The sequence below is a fragment of the Python bivittatus genome, unplaced genomic scaffold (assembly GCF_059951505.1).
Source record: "Python bivittatus isolate LINGU-HERP-01145 unplaced genomic scaffold, Pbiv_v1 ctg000080_np1212, whole genome shotgun sequence".
NCBI lineage: Eukaryota > Metazoa > Chordata > Lepidosauria > Squamata > Pythonidae > Python > Python bivittatus.
In genome coordinates, this window is record NW_028277035.1 from 29,163,663 (window position 1) to 29,177,249 (window position 13,587).

Genomic DNA, 13,587 nt, shown 5'->3' on the forward strand with positions numbered 1-13,587 from the left:
TTAGAAATTAATGCTTGCGATAATATTGCATATACTTATAGAAGAAAGGGATTTTCAGTATAACACAGAACTCACAGTGTGTCCTTCTGCTATGATGAACCCAGACCCTTTGATCACATATCATTTGTTAAGAATAGGGGGCAGGAAACAGCAAAGTGTAGTAATGACTGCTATTGACATCTTTCTCTCTGCTGTTACTTCCTTTTCAGCCACAGTTGTAGCCAAGATAGGTTTTTATTTAGCAACACATCACATGGGGTTTGTCTCCTGTTTTTGACCATCAGATGGTTTGGTTTTGCTGAAAGATGAATGCTTTGCAGCTTCCCACAGTTTAGTTGAATCCAATCATGCGAAAGCTTGTTTGATTTACCAAAAGAAGTAATCATTAAAGAAGCTGCCTTTGCCTTGACATCTCAGAAATGATTACCAGGTATGTTTGTTTTATCTTCAGTATATGAGGTGGCACGCATGTATGTGTTTAAGCCATAGTGGTGGTCATATTAAGAATAGGCAACTACATGGCTTCTGTGGATCTATATGTTCCTGTCTCATATTTCATATAATGTAAGCTTCAAGAAGGCAGGTACAAACTAAATGTTTGCCAGTTGAATAGTTATCCTGAGATGTTGTAGATCCCCTGGATCTGTTAAAGTAGATGCAAACTGAGTCCCCCATTGGGAATGGCTTAATTTGGATTCCAGTATTCAGCAAGGGACTGGGCGGGATGGTCTGAGTGGTGCCTTCCAGTGCTATACTATGATCACCAAGATCAAAACATTCTGCTGTAATCCTGTGCCTCCTGAACTTGAAGTGACTAAGTGTTTTTAGGATCCCTTGTAAGCAGGTGTTAATTGTACCCCAGCTACTACAGCAGCAATTGCTATTGGAGTTTGGGCTAATAGGCAAACAGAAGATTAAAATTAGTTATTAAGCTATGTATGAAAACAAACATGGAAAGTTTTGTGGGTTTAGAGAAACTAAGTTGTTAACCACAGAATACTTACCATAGCTAAGAGAAAGTTTTGTTGAAGATGTGGATGTTGAGCTTGGGAATGTCTGATACGTGGAAATTTCGTTTTGTAAAATGAATTTTCAAAGAGAACAGTTACACACCAGTGTTGTACTCATCGCTGCAAATCATGGAAATGTATATGTATGTGTAAAACCTATTTTTAATTATCAGCAAATCTATTCCACTTTTCCTTTCTCCTCCTTTATTCATAACTAAATAACAAGTAATTAAAGTTACACATACATTGTCAGTAAGTTAGGGTGCATTTTTACACCAGGGGATGGAAATGCAGTGTTTCTGGGCACCAGATCATTTATAGTGTTCTTCAATTATATCTGCAATTATATATACATACATACATACATACATACATACATACATACAAATCTTACAAAATTACACCTCCAGGTAAACCAAACCAGGAAATTAACTCCATAAGAACACTAAAACTATTTTTATTGAGAGTATCTATTTATTTATTTAGCCACCTGTCTCACAAAACATGACTCTGGGCAGATGATGATGATGATGATGATGATGATGATGATGATGATGATGATGATAATTTAAAAAACCTATAATAACAGAATCTTGCAAATCTGCTTGTGCTATACTTCCTCCCCCTTCTTATACTCCTGTGAATTAAGGAGGTATCTGTCTGAGCCACTTCCAGATATTTTCTCTCTGTTGTGGACAAGATATGTTTCACTCCTCATTGCTTCAGTAACAGAGTTTGCATATCTCTGTCAAGCTCATCTTCTTTACTCTCTGCATGGACTCACAGGTCCTGTTATAGCTGCAGATGGAGGCCATGGCCAGAAGAGCTTTGACTAGCTTTGGTTGATTTGCCAGTTGTGACCTTTCTTTGATTAGGAGGATCCGATTATAGTGACTCATGCCCTTGTCATCTCCCATTTAGATTACTGCAGTTCACTTTGCATGGGGCTGCCCTATGAAGATGGTTTGGAAGCTACAGCTTATGCAGAACAAAACTAGCCACTTACTGACCCTGCTGTAGTGGTAGCCAGTACAGCAGGATGACATCTATACTATGGGGACTGCTATGGATACTAGATGGCTTTGAGCTCATTTAAAAGTGCTGGCTATCACATGTAAATGGCTTGGGACCTCGTTCTCTCTAGGACCATCTGCTCCTGGTAGAATCTGCCTGCCCAATACATGCCAGTTAAGAGGGCATATTGCAGATTCCTACTTCTGAGTAGCCATATACACATAGCACTGGGTCCCAATAACATCATAAACATGATAGACTTCTTCTTTTGTCTGGATTTTTTTTTTTTAATCTGCGCTCAGTCGTTACCGACTCTGCAGTGACTGCTTGGACGAGTCCTTGCAGTTTTCAAGGCAAGGTGTTTCGGAAGTGGTTTGCCAGAGCCTCCTTCCTAGAGCAGAGCCCAGCTGGCGAGCGCAGGAGGCGGGGTTTCCATTGCTTCGCGCCCTTTTCGGGCGAGCGCAGTTGCACTACCCAGCAACTGCTCCCAACTCCTTTTGCAAGGCGCCACCAGTATTTTTCCTCCCACTGGAGTGAGAGTACCCATTTATCTACTCACGTGAGTTTTCGAACTGTTGGGTTGACAGGAACTGGGGAGGAAACAGGAGCTCACCCTGTTAACGCAAAGGCTGGACTTGAACCGCTGAAGCGTTGACCATTTCTGGCCGGCAACTTTCAGCGTCATTAAGCCGGTGTGCCACCACATCCCCTTTTTTGTCTGGATACAGCCCAGTATCTTCCCTGATCAATAACTCTTTTTTGCCAAAAATGGTTGGTAAAAAATGAGATTTTATTAAACAGATCTTAAGTATCATATTCTATTTGGCCATGAAAACAAACAAAAATGGAGGATGATAAGAGATCCAGTTCAGGGAATTACTCAAATTCAAATTTAAATTAGGTAAGAAAGCTCTAGTATAATTTATGAAAAAAAATTATTTTATATGATGATGATTATGTGCTGTCAAATTGTTGTCAACTCTTAAGAGACCACATAGAATTTCTCCATGATGATTTGTCCCTAATCTGGTCCTTCAGCTCTTCCAACAGTGCACTTATCACTATTGTAACTAAATCTATCCACCTTACTGCTGGTTATCCTCTTCTTCTCTTTCCTTCCACCTTTCCCAGCATTACAGCCTTTTACAGAGAGCTGGGTCTTCACATAATTTGTCCAAAATAGGATAATTTGAGCCTGGTCATTTGTACCCCAAGTGAGAACTCTGATTTGATTTGTTCGATGATCCATTTGTTTGTTTTCTTGACTACCCATGGTGTTCTCAGGAGTTTTCTTCAACACCAGAGTTCAAATGCATCAATATTCTTGCTATCCTGATTCTTCAAAGACCAACTTTCGCTTCCACAGAGTGTCACAGGGAATACCATTGCCTACACTATTCTAATCTTTGTAGGTATAGACACATCGCAGCATCTGAACATCTTTTCCAAGGCCTTCATGGCTGCTCTACCAAGTGCTAGTCTGCACTGTATTTCTTGACTGCTTGTTCCTTTACTGTGGATCATTGATCATAAAAGGCAGAAGCTACCCACCACTTCAATATCTTATTTACAAGTAATGCTAGAATGGTAACTTAGGCCGGACCTTAATAAACACAGTGCATTGCAACCTTGCCCCTTTCCAAACTTGCCTAAACTCAAAAGATGTTCCTTTGGTGGTGAGCTCTAAAGTTCTAAAGCAAAACCTAAAAGGCATCTACTTCCTCAAGAATTTCAACAACGCATAGCTGTACAAAGAACACTGTATTTTCTGCCGTACAGTTTCCATAGGACTGCACACCTCAATTTATCATGTGTATTAGTCATCAGCAATATCATAAATTTAGTCTTTGAATTAATAGGTAGAATTGTGTGGAAAGACTACAGCAAGCTTTACTCGGGTTAAGGGTGTATGTGAGTCCCATGGGGTGTATCGGGGAAAAGGAAGTTCAGTGAAAAGGAAAATGCTAGTGTGCCTGTATGAAATCATTTCAAACCCACCAGTTTTTCTGAAAAACTGATGTCATCAAACCGCATTCTCATATCTTCCTAGTTTAAAGACCACAGACTTAATTTTTATTTAGGAAAAGTGACAGCTGCTGGGAAAGACTAGGCCTCTGGAAAAAACGTTGGGTCTCTTGGGCCACAGCTTGTGTACCTTAATTATATTTCATAGTAAATGTGTAAATGCATAGTAAATGCATTCATTTTTTCATTCTGAAACTACCAAACCCATTTGAAGGAGAGTGCCATTAACAAGTAACAATCCTTTAAGTCATCAAAACATGTAAGATGTTGAAAGCTCCCAGAGATGTTATCTAAATGAGGCAACAACCAATTCCAATGATAATTCCAACCTGCACAGGTCTCTTCAGGGGAAAAGCTCCATGAGATGCCATGGGATCATAAAGGCAGGAGAAGGGAACAGCTGGCAACCTACATTTCTGATGTCTCTTCACATACCAGCTGGAGCCTGATCTCTGAGGGGAAAGAGAAGGTATTCCCTTGTCATATCTTTAGGGAGCCTCAGGACTAAATACTTCCCAAGTCATTGTGGTTGATTAGGACCTGGAAATGTTGCTGTCCCTTCCTGGAGTTGGTGTGCCTTCAGGCCTGTCTTTCCCAACTCATTCCCTCTGCCCTGTGTGTTTTCATCAAGTTATCCAAATAACTTTGTAAACAATCAGCGTGCACAAACTCAACCGAAATGGATAGAAAACAGCCCTCCAAACTCCTTACACTGAAAGAAGGATAACAGCTGGCAACTGAAATTGCAGTCGGTTCTAAGAAAGCAAAAACTAATCAAAGAAGAAACTGGGTCTAAACCTTCCTTCAGGTTTCACATACCAAATAAACTAACAACAATAACAATCCAAAATGGGGAAAAAATTCCACACAAAAGTCCCAACCATACCCACTTTTTTTGAGAGCCAGTTTGGTGTAGCGGTTAAGGCACCAGGCTAGAAACCAAGAGACCCTGAGTTCTAATCCCGCTTTAGCCACAAAGCCAGCTGGGTGACCTTGGGCCAGCCCCTGTCTCTCAGCCCTAGGAAGCAGGCAATGGCAAACCACTTTCAAAAATGTTGCCAAGAAAACTGCAGGAATTGGTCCAAGCAGTTGCCAGGAGTCAAGACTGATTTGAAGGCACACACACACAACCCATCACACACACACACACAACCCATCGCCACCACCACCCACGTTAGTGGCATTACTGCATCACCACCTTTTCCATTGTAGCCATTGACCATTGGTTTTTCTTTTAATTAAAATGTATCCTGAAACTCTGGGACTTACTGCTTCTTGCTTGCTCCTGAATTAAAGGAAATCTGATGTGCAGCAGACCACTCACCTTCAACCCCATTGATTTCTTACTTCCCTCATTTTTAAATTCTATAAGGGTGGAACAGAATGAACAGATCTGCAGTTACCACTTGAGGGTAGAAAAATCTACTGGTGCATAGTCATAAAAGCTGGGTTATTTGAAAATAATAATACCGACTTTTACATCACTGATAATCATATAAAGCAACAGTAGCACAAATCTATTCATAAGAATTTAGAAGTTAAGCCCTCACTGACATTTTCTGGAGGGTCTTATGTCCAGGTAGCTATGGGGCTCCAGGCTTACTTTTGCTAACATTTTGAACAAGCTTTTTCCTTTTTTGTTTCTAAGGTCCTATGTTTAGATCAAGATAAAATCAAACCACTGAAATGAAACAGAGTATCTGCGTAGAAACCACACTGAAAAAAAAATGCCTCTTCTAAAATAGCTTGTTTCCTGACAGATGTTTTTGCACACTGTGGAAGGGAAAGATTGTTCATGAACTACAAAGTGCTCCAAGAGTATTGCATAGCTAAGTGCTTTTTGCAAAGACAGTCCAAGTGAATAGGAGAAAGGAAGGAGGAGTTCAGCAGGACAGTCTTGGGCTCAAACGAACCCATTACTGCCAGGTAGGATTGGAAATAACTCTCTCTAGGACCATGAAGAAAAATCCCACCTGAAATGGCTTCATACGTTGGGCAAAGCCATGCTTGTTCAACCATGCTTCATTGAACAAACCACAATGGCTAAACCAAAACTAAATCAACTATCTTTAAACTTAGTGCGCTGTGCATACTCAGCAACATTAGGGCCAACACTATTGGGTGTATTTACATGATACACAGAACTGCAAAGTTTCCAACCACAGATGAACCACCATGTGGTTCATTTGTGGTTCAGCATGCCGTGTTAGCCTAGAAAATCCAGCTAAGTGAATAAACCATGAGTAAGGTATCCATGATGAGGTAAACCATAGGTAACAGGGTTATGTGAAGACTACCACAGAGTATCGATGCTCTGTATATAGCAGCTTCATACATGAATATAATACTAGTGCTTTCAAAAGCAGTTAATGAATTTTCCTTAACATTATATGACTTCTTCTGAGAAAAGGCCTGAACATGAGGAAGGATGTGCCCCACCTCAGATTAAAGGCATCCCCTTCAAAATAATTGCCCTTGTGAGAATTCTTCATTAAGAATTCTTAATTCTTGCAAGGCTCCAGGTGTAGTTTTGTCTTAAGGGACACATTGGGTGGACTTGGATCTATAAGGAAGGCATTTCCCAGATAGGGCTGGGCTGTGCAGGCAATTCCAGCCCTCAGTTTGCAATACCTTCTTCCCCTAAAAGAGAGAGTTCATCGCAAACATTTTCTTAAATGAAGAAGCCTGCATGTGGTTTCATTACTAGTGGGTACAGCTCCCACACAGATGGTTGCATGTGTCAAGTGGGACTTTAGAGACTGCTTGTACATGCCATATTTTCCAGTAATACCACTAGGAAAAAGTATATATATATATATATAATAACAAATGCAGATTTTGCTATGTCTCTGTTTTTCCGTATGCATACATCAGGAAAGAGTCTTCATGCATACCTCGTGCATGATTTCTCCCACATAATTCTGCCAAACAGGTGAACTGCTAAACCACAGTGAGGATCTAAGCCTTCTGATTTTAGACTGAAGGGGAGGTCATACAAGAGGAAATGCTCCATCGTAAAAATATAATTTCCATCTGTCAGCCTCTCTGTTTCCCAAGGCAGCTGAAGTTGTAAGATCAGACACATGGATCCAGAGATGCTTTTGAATTGCCACAAAGTCCCATTGTGGAATTATCCTATGATTACTGCCTCCTACTAAGGAATTAAAACTGTTCATTGCAAACCACAGTTTTGGGGAGGAAACTGAGAACACAACTCTGAGAAGAAATGGTTGGTTTTTCCTTCTTCCCTGCATCATTTCCCCTCCTGTATTGGAAATACGATAGCCTTAAACACATTTGTAGTAGTTGTTATGCTTTTTGGAGTCCATCTTGACTTGTGGCAACCACATAGACAGGATCATGCAGTTTTCTTGGCAACATGAAAATGTGGTTTGCCAATACCTTCTTCCCTGACGTTTTTTGACTTCCCAGTCTAAGAATGAAAGAGAGTGACTAGCCCAAAGCCACCCAGTTGGCTTTTGTGCCTAAGAGAAGGCTAGAATTTTGGATCTCTACTCATAGTCCAGCATCTTTAACTACTACACCGCACTGTCCCCCTAAGCACCTTTACTATAGCCCAGCTCCAATTTGTGTTCTCCCCCAGTGATTGTTTTTCCTTCATCATCATCATCCAAGACAGAGCTTGACCTCTTAACCCCAGTAATGGGAATAAACGTTTTCTGTTGTACTACGTTGCCTGGTCTATTCAACTGACTGTGGAAGATTTTTTTTTTATACTGCATTACTCATAAAACTGCTTCCTAAAGTGAACTGATCCAAGCTTGTAAAAGTACAGCACTTCTAGGTCTGCTGTAGCCATTAAAATATCTGTAGCTGTCTTTGCAGGGGAGCAATGATCAGATTATGGAGCATCTTGAGCCCAGAGTTTCTTTGCCATAAAATCATAAGAGTTGGAAGGAAATCTACATTCATCTAGTCCATGCTCTGGTTAATGCATTACAAGATAATCTGAACTCAAATTATTCTTCAGTGTCATAAGATCATTTTTTATACATAGTGCACAAAAATGTTTCAAGGAACATATTATGGAGAAGAGTAAATGTTAGTGTTGGAGTATATTTAAAAAAAAAGTATCTCAAAAACTCTATCCCACAACAAACAGAAAATTCCAGCTGTGTGCAAAATAATTTATTCAAATCCAGTTGCAGGCCATTAGTTACATACAAAACTTCCCAGCATACTTTATTTGCTGTTTAAATCTCAAATATCACATTATAAATAATTACATAAATAATATTCCATATAAACTAGATTTTTTAAAAGTTCAGTTTTTAAAAATCCTCAACCTGAGGCTATAGTTGAAATATGAATAAAGCGAGAGCAAAGGAGCTGTTTTTTAATACCCCCCCCCAAAAAAACCCTACAAATAAAAAACAATCCAGCAGATAAATACATTTGCCCAGACCACATTTCTTGTCTCTTCCCCACCAAAAGAACAATATTTTTATTACAATGAAATGATGCTTTGGGACTCAGTCTATCAAAATGCTGGTTGCTGGGTCAGTTGCCTGCTATATTTCTTTTATGGAGCATGGTGACACTGTCCTTCAGGAGGAAGAACATCTCATAATTTCCACCCTTCCTCCACTCTACCTGTCACTCTATGCAAGCATTCCATCAAACCTTCCATTCTGAAAATGAAGTTCTGAACAGATACCACAGACATGTAGGATCCCAGAGGTCCACCCAGGTAGACACTATTCAACAGGAATTGTCCCTCCCCATTTCCATTCTTCAGCCTTTTACTTCAGTTTGCCTTCTCCAACCTGATCCTCTCTAAATGTATTGGACTTCAGCTCCCAGGTCAGTAGCCAATGTGGCTGATTCCCTCCCTTGAATAGCAGATAGCAGTCAGAATCAGAAAATATTTCCTAAAATAAAGGAAGTACTGGAAGAAATGAGATCAGATATACCCCAAGACAAGGTTTCCCCACAATTACAATATATATATTGCAAGTATCTGAGTTTATGCTGGGGGGTTTAGTTTTCAAAGTGATGCTATCATTCAAAGTAACCAGATAAATATTATGAACGGCAAAACAAGTGATTTCCATGGCAGAAATAAATAAATATATATATATATATATATATATATATATATATATATTATGATAAAAGATATATAATTAAATATTAGTTTAAATAAATAAATAGATAAATAACATCCATTTTTGCACATATTAGAAAAACATGTAGTTAATTCATATTTAGTCAGCAGTATGTCCTAAGTAGTATTCGGTAGTAACTAAGCTTTCAGCTGAAATCCTCCAAACACTAAGTTGGGAGTAAATTTCAGGGAACTTCATAGGACTTATTTCTAAGTACACTATGCATTTCCATAGTATTGCATATATGTGTTCTTTAAAACCACTTCATACTGTAAGTTACAGAAGAACATGGTTTCCCCCCCCCCTTTTTTTTTTGAGATATTTTGCATTGAAAGTTCACAAGCATCTTGGCTGTCTTCACATTAGCCCCAAAAGACTTCATCTTCAGAATAAAGCAATGGAGCTTTGGATGGTCCAGATGTACTCTATGCCTTACTTGTTTGTCAAAAGATGATACAGTTCAGCCAGGAAGAAAGAAAACTCCTCCAGGAATTTATCAATGCTTGTATCTGATACTTCACAATTATGATTTTCCTTTAATAAAAAAGAGAGAGAAATTTGTGTTGAAAAACAATATAGATTTCAGTCTCCTGTATCCTCCCTTCCAAAGGCAAGAGCTCAACAGTGTCTTTTTATTCACCTTTTGAGGGTGATGGGGTATAAGATGCACGAGCGAAAGGAGTCCTATGCAAAAAGAGGTTGGGAATGCATCTTCCAATGCTTGTCAAGTACTGTGAGACACAGCTCATTCAGAAGATATTCCCATGGCTTTCTTTTGTAATTATTAGCTATGGAGCTGGAGTGTCTCTTGCATGATTTGCTTTTAAAGACAAAAATGAGGGATTCTCACAGTGAAGCTGGGTTCACTCTATTGGGCTAAACCAAGAAAATTATTTGTTTGGTTTTGCCTCAATGTACTGTGTGAACATGGATATTATGATCCGTTCATCATGATTTATGGCTTAGTGCATTGTACAAAAATAATCAACTGTAGCTAAACATCCATGACTTAGCATGATGTGCAAACCCAGTCTGAATATGCTTGACATACAAACCAATTGACAATCCCTTCATGGTCCTTTTCACTTTCATAAAAAAATGAATATTTAGGGCTTTACAATGCTTTGGATTCCATTCCTTAAAGATGCCTTGAAGTGTTCAGGAATGTGGATGTAGCAGTTATTTGGAACAGTTTTTCCAAGATCTTGTGGCAGCTATCCCATATATATATATGGAATATACTGTATATATTCCAGATAGATAGATAGATAGATAGATAGATAGATAGATAGATAGATAGATAGATAGATAGATAGATAGAAACAATACTACATCCTTATTATTTTTTACATTTAAGAAGGCAAGATCTAATTCTCATGAAGCATTTCTGTTATCTATTTCTCTGATAAAATGATTCATAAGATCAAAATCTCAATCCTAGAACGATCCAAGAAGACAATCCATCTACAGTTTTAGTAATGGGACCTGGTCCAGCAATGGAATTAAATGCATTATTTCCATACAAAATATATGGAACTACAGCTCAGATGATCTCATGAGGGTTGTGCCCTCCCTATTCCCTGCAGAGCAGCACGTGAACCGTGATTTGGTAGCATTTTCAGGGATTCCTGACAATTTCTGGAAAATCTCCAGATCTCCACTGCCACCCTAACTGCAATTAAAACTGATTATTATTTAAAGTAATGCCAGGGAGAGAATAACAAAGAGACTCCCTAATACACAGAGCAAAGTTAGTCAGCACTGACTCACTTGCCACGTTGAGCACACAGAACAGACTGTAGCTGTTCAAACACCTGCTTTGTGTCGTAGCAAAAAGGGCTTCAGAATCACACTGCCTTTGATTCAGTTGAGTTTCACAGTCATTTGCACCAGAGGATTTAAGCTGACAGCGGTGACATCCGTGCAAGGATATTTAAGAGAGTTTGTGTGATTATACAAAAACAAACTAAAGCGTCTCTACATACGTTTTGTGGCTGTAAGATTTTGGTGACAGCTTCATTTTCAGCGAATGACTTAAGACCCTGGAGCATACCAGCATACGCACTGGCCAAATCTTTAGATTCATCAACCTTCAATAAGGTCAGGGACTTGATGAATTTGTCCAAATTATGCAATGCACACTCTTTCTGAAATGACAACATATTTTTAAAAGCTGAAATGACAACATATTTTTAAAATTTACACACCTGTAAATTTACAGCATTATACACTATGGAGATTAAAAGCTATAATAATGTGATATGAGACTGTCCAGTATTCTTGCACTGCCCAGAAGGTTATGTCTAGGGTTCTTACAAATCACCCTGGCTCTACATTGCTTGACCCATTTTGGAATGCCTCTTGGACATTCCTCTGTAAATAATGAATATTTTCCCCCATCTCCACCCCTTGGTCTTGCACAAGATTTCACTTGGCTCCTTATATACTGCAGCTCCTCTAAACTGTCCTCCATCCATTGATAGGCCAACCAGAGCAACTTTTTCAAACCAACACAGGAGCTGTTTCTCCAGGTTTTTTTTGCTTTACAGTGAAAGGGGCCTCTCTGATTGGAGTCACATATCATGTTATACCATAATATAGTCTGTTTAATGGTGGCTTAGCATATTACATGACCTCATGATTGAGTGTGTTGTATAAAACTATGAAGCGTGAGCCCTGTCAATATACGTTTAAGAGATGTTTTGGAATGGTTGGTATGCTGATATAGGTGTGAATATGCATTTATATGTATGAGTATGCATAAATAAATATGTCTTATAGGCACTATGTTTCTGTATGCATAAATTAATTAGTGAAGGTGGATGTGACAGGTGGATGTATATGAATAAATACTGTATGTATGGATATGTTCCTACATTAATGACTTTAGTTTTGACCCTTTCCACCCATTTTGTGCAAATACCCTGAGGGATGTGCATCCAAAAATTAAGCCACAAGGAAAACAGATCTCAGGTTGAAAAAAGGTCCCTGTGTTAGAGTTTGAATATTCCACATCCCTCAAGTCTAGTCAAGCTGTCTAGTACAAGCTGACAAAGCTCTGGAAGTGATGGATGGTCCATTGCTACAGTCACTCACATCTCAATTAAAAATTTTCTGCTAAGTGTAAGTCTTAGACGTGTTACTTAAAATGAATTGATCATACTGTAGTTTGAATGATAATGTACATTGCATTTAAATTGTTATTTTCTGCCTTCCAGAGGGCAATAATAACATTCAGAAATTATGAATGGGGGGAAAAGACAATAAAATAGATTTAATTTACTTTGGACTTCTTAATCACAAACTGGCTCTGTCTCTATTCCAAAAATTCAACATGCTGTGGATAAGCTCATCCTTTAGAATATTGTACTCTGTAGGTAGTCAAGGGGCATCCTTGGCATAATTCAAGATGGCATCTGCAATCATGCAATCAGAGCCCCACCCCTTTTTTACATGGATCCTGTGTAGGGAACAGGACTTAAGTCATGTGGTCCCAGCTACCATCTTGACTACTTTGACTCCCATCCCCCTCACAGATGCCATGAATACAGCAAATCATTTCTCTCAAGGGCTGTTGAAACCACTAGCTTGCTCCTCCCATCCATAATATTCATCTGGCATTTACATCCCCAAGTCAGTAGCAACACTGAGGTAAACTTTTTTGGATGAATATAATGAGTTTGATACTGTGGTCTCAATCACTCAAAAGTCTTTTTGAATCGAGGGACCTAACTTTAGAAGGAACATATCTTACATTTTAAAATAAAACACAATATTTTCAAGGAGATATCTTAACACTATATCAGCAGCATTCTATTCTTCTCACCAATCACTCTTCATACTAAAAGTAAGTCCCATAACAGCTTCAAACTTGACATGATCTAACTTTTTGGGTGGGAGTAAGGAGGACATGGATGGATGGTTTTAATACTTACCTCTAATGTGGTTGGGAATTCCAGTGAGCTCTACAAATGAAAAATGATAAAACAAAGTTAGATAATACAAAAAGATAGAATAAGAGATCCGAGGGTAAAAGTTAGATATGGGAGTATATCCCAAGAATCAATGAATGAATGAATTGCGGTCAGCTGCTTTTCCCCAAATGTCCGTTCCTTGAAGCCTACCCTTTTATTTCAGAATGCAATAGCATTCAGTTAATGTCTCTGAATTACTATTTATTGATTAGGCAGAACCTGGCAGAACTTCAGCGAAGAGAATAATGTATTTGGTTTTCCAGATTTTTTTCTATATGTTCTCCCAATCAATCAAGATTGCATTGATTCAAACAAGACAAACATTGACAGCCAAACTATGAGAATAGGTATTCACATTTATGAAATATGGATTCATATTACTCAGAATCAGGAAACAGAATCTCCTGAATGCTGTGGCACTCAGGAGGATGTAAC

General features: G+C 38.7%; 1 long non-coding RNA gene across 2 annotated transcripts in view; it reads left to right on the forward strand.

Annotated features, from left to right (window-relative positions):
• The first annotated feature begins 225 nt into the window (after positions 1 to 225).
• LOC148216653 (uncharacterized) overlaps positions 226 to 13,587 on the forward strand; it is a 36,484-nt gene continuing 23,122 nt past the window's right edge. For both annotated transcript variants that reach the window (XR_015795055.1, XR_015795056.1), the window contains exon 1: positions 226 to 430. This is a non-coding gene — a long non-coding RNA (uncharacterized LOC148216653). The remainder of the gene's footprint in view (positions 431 to 13,587) is intronic.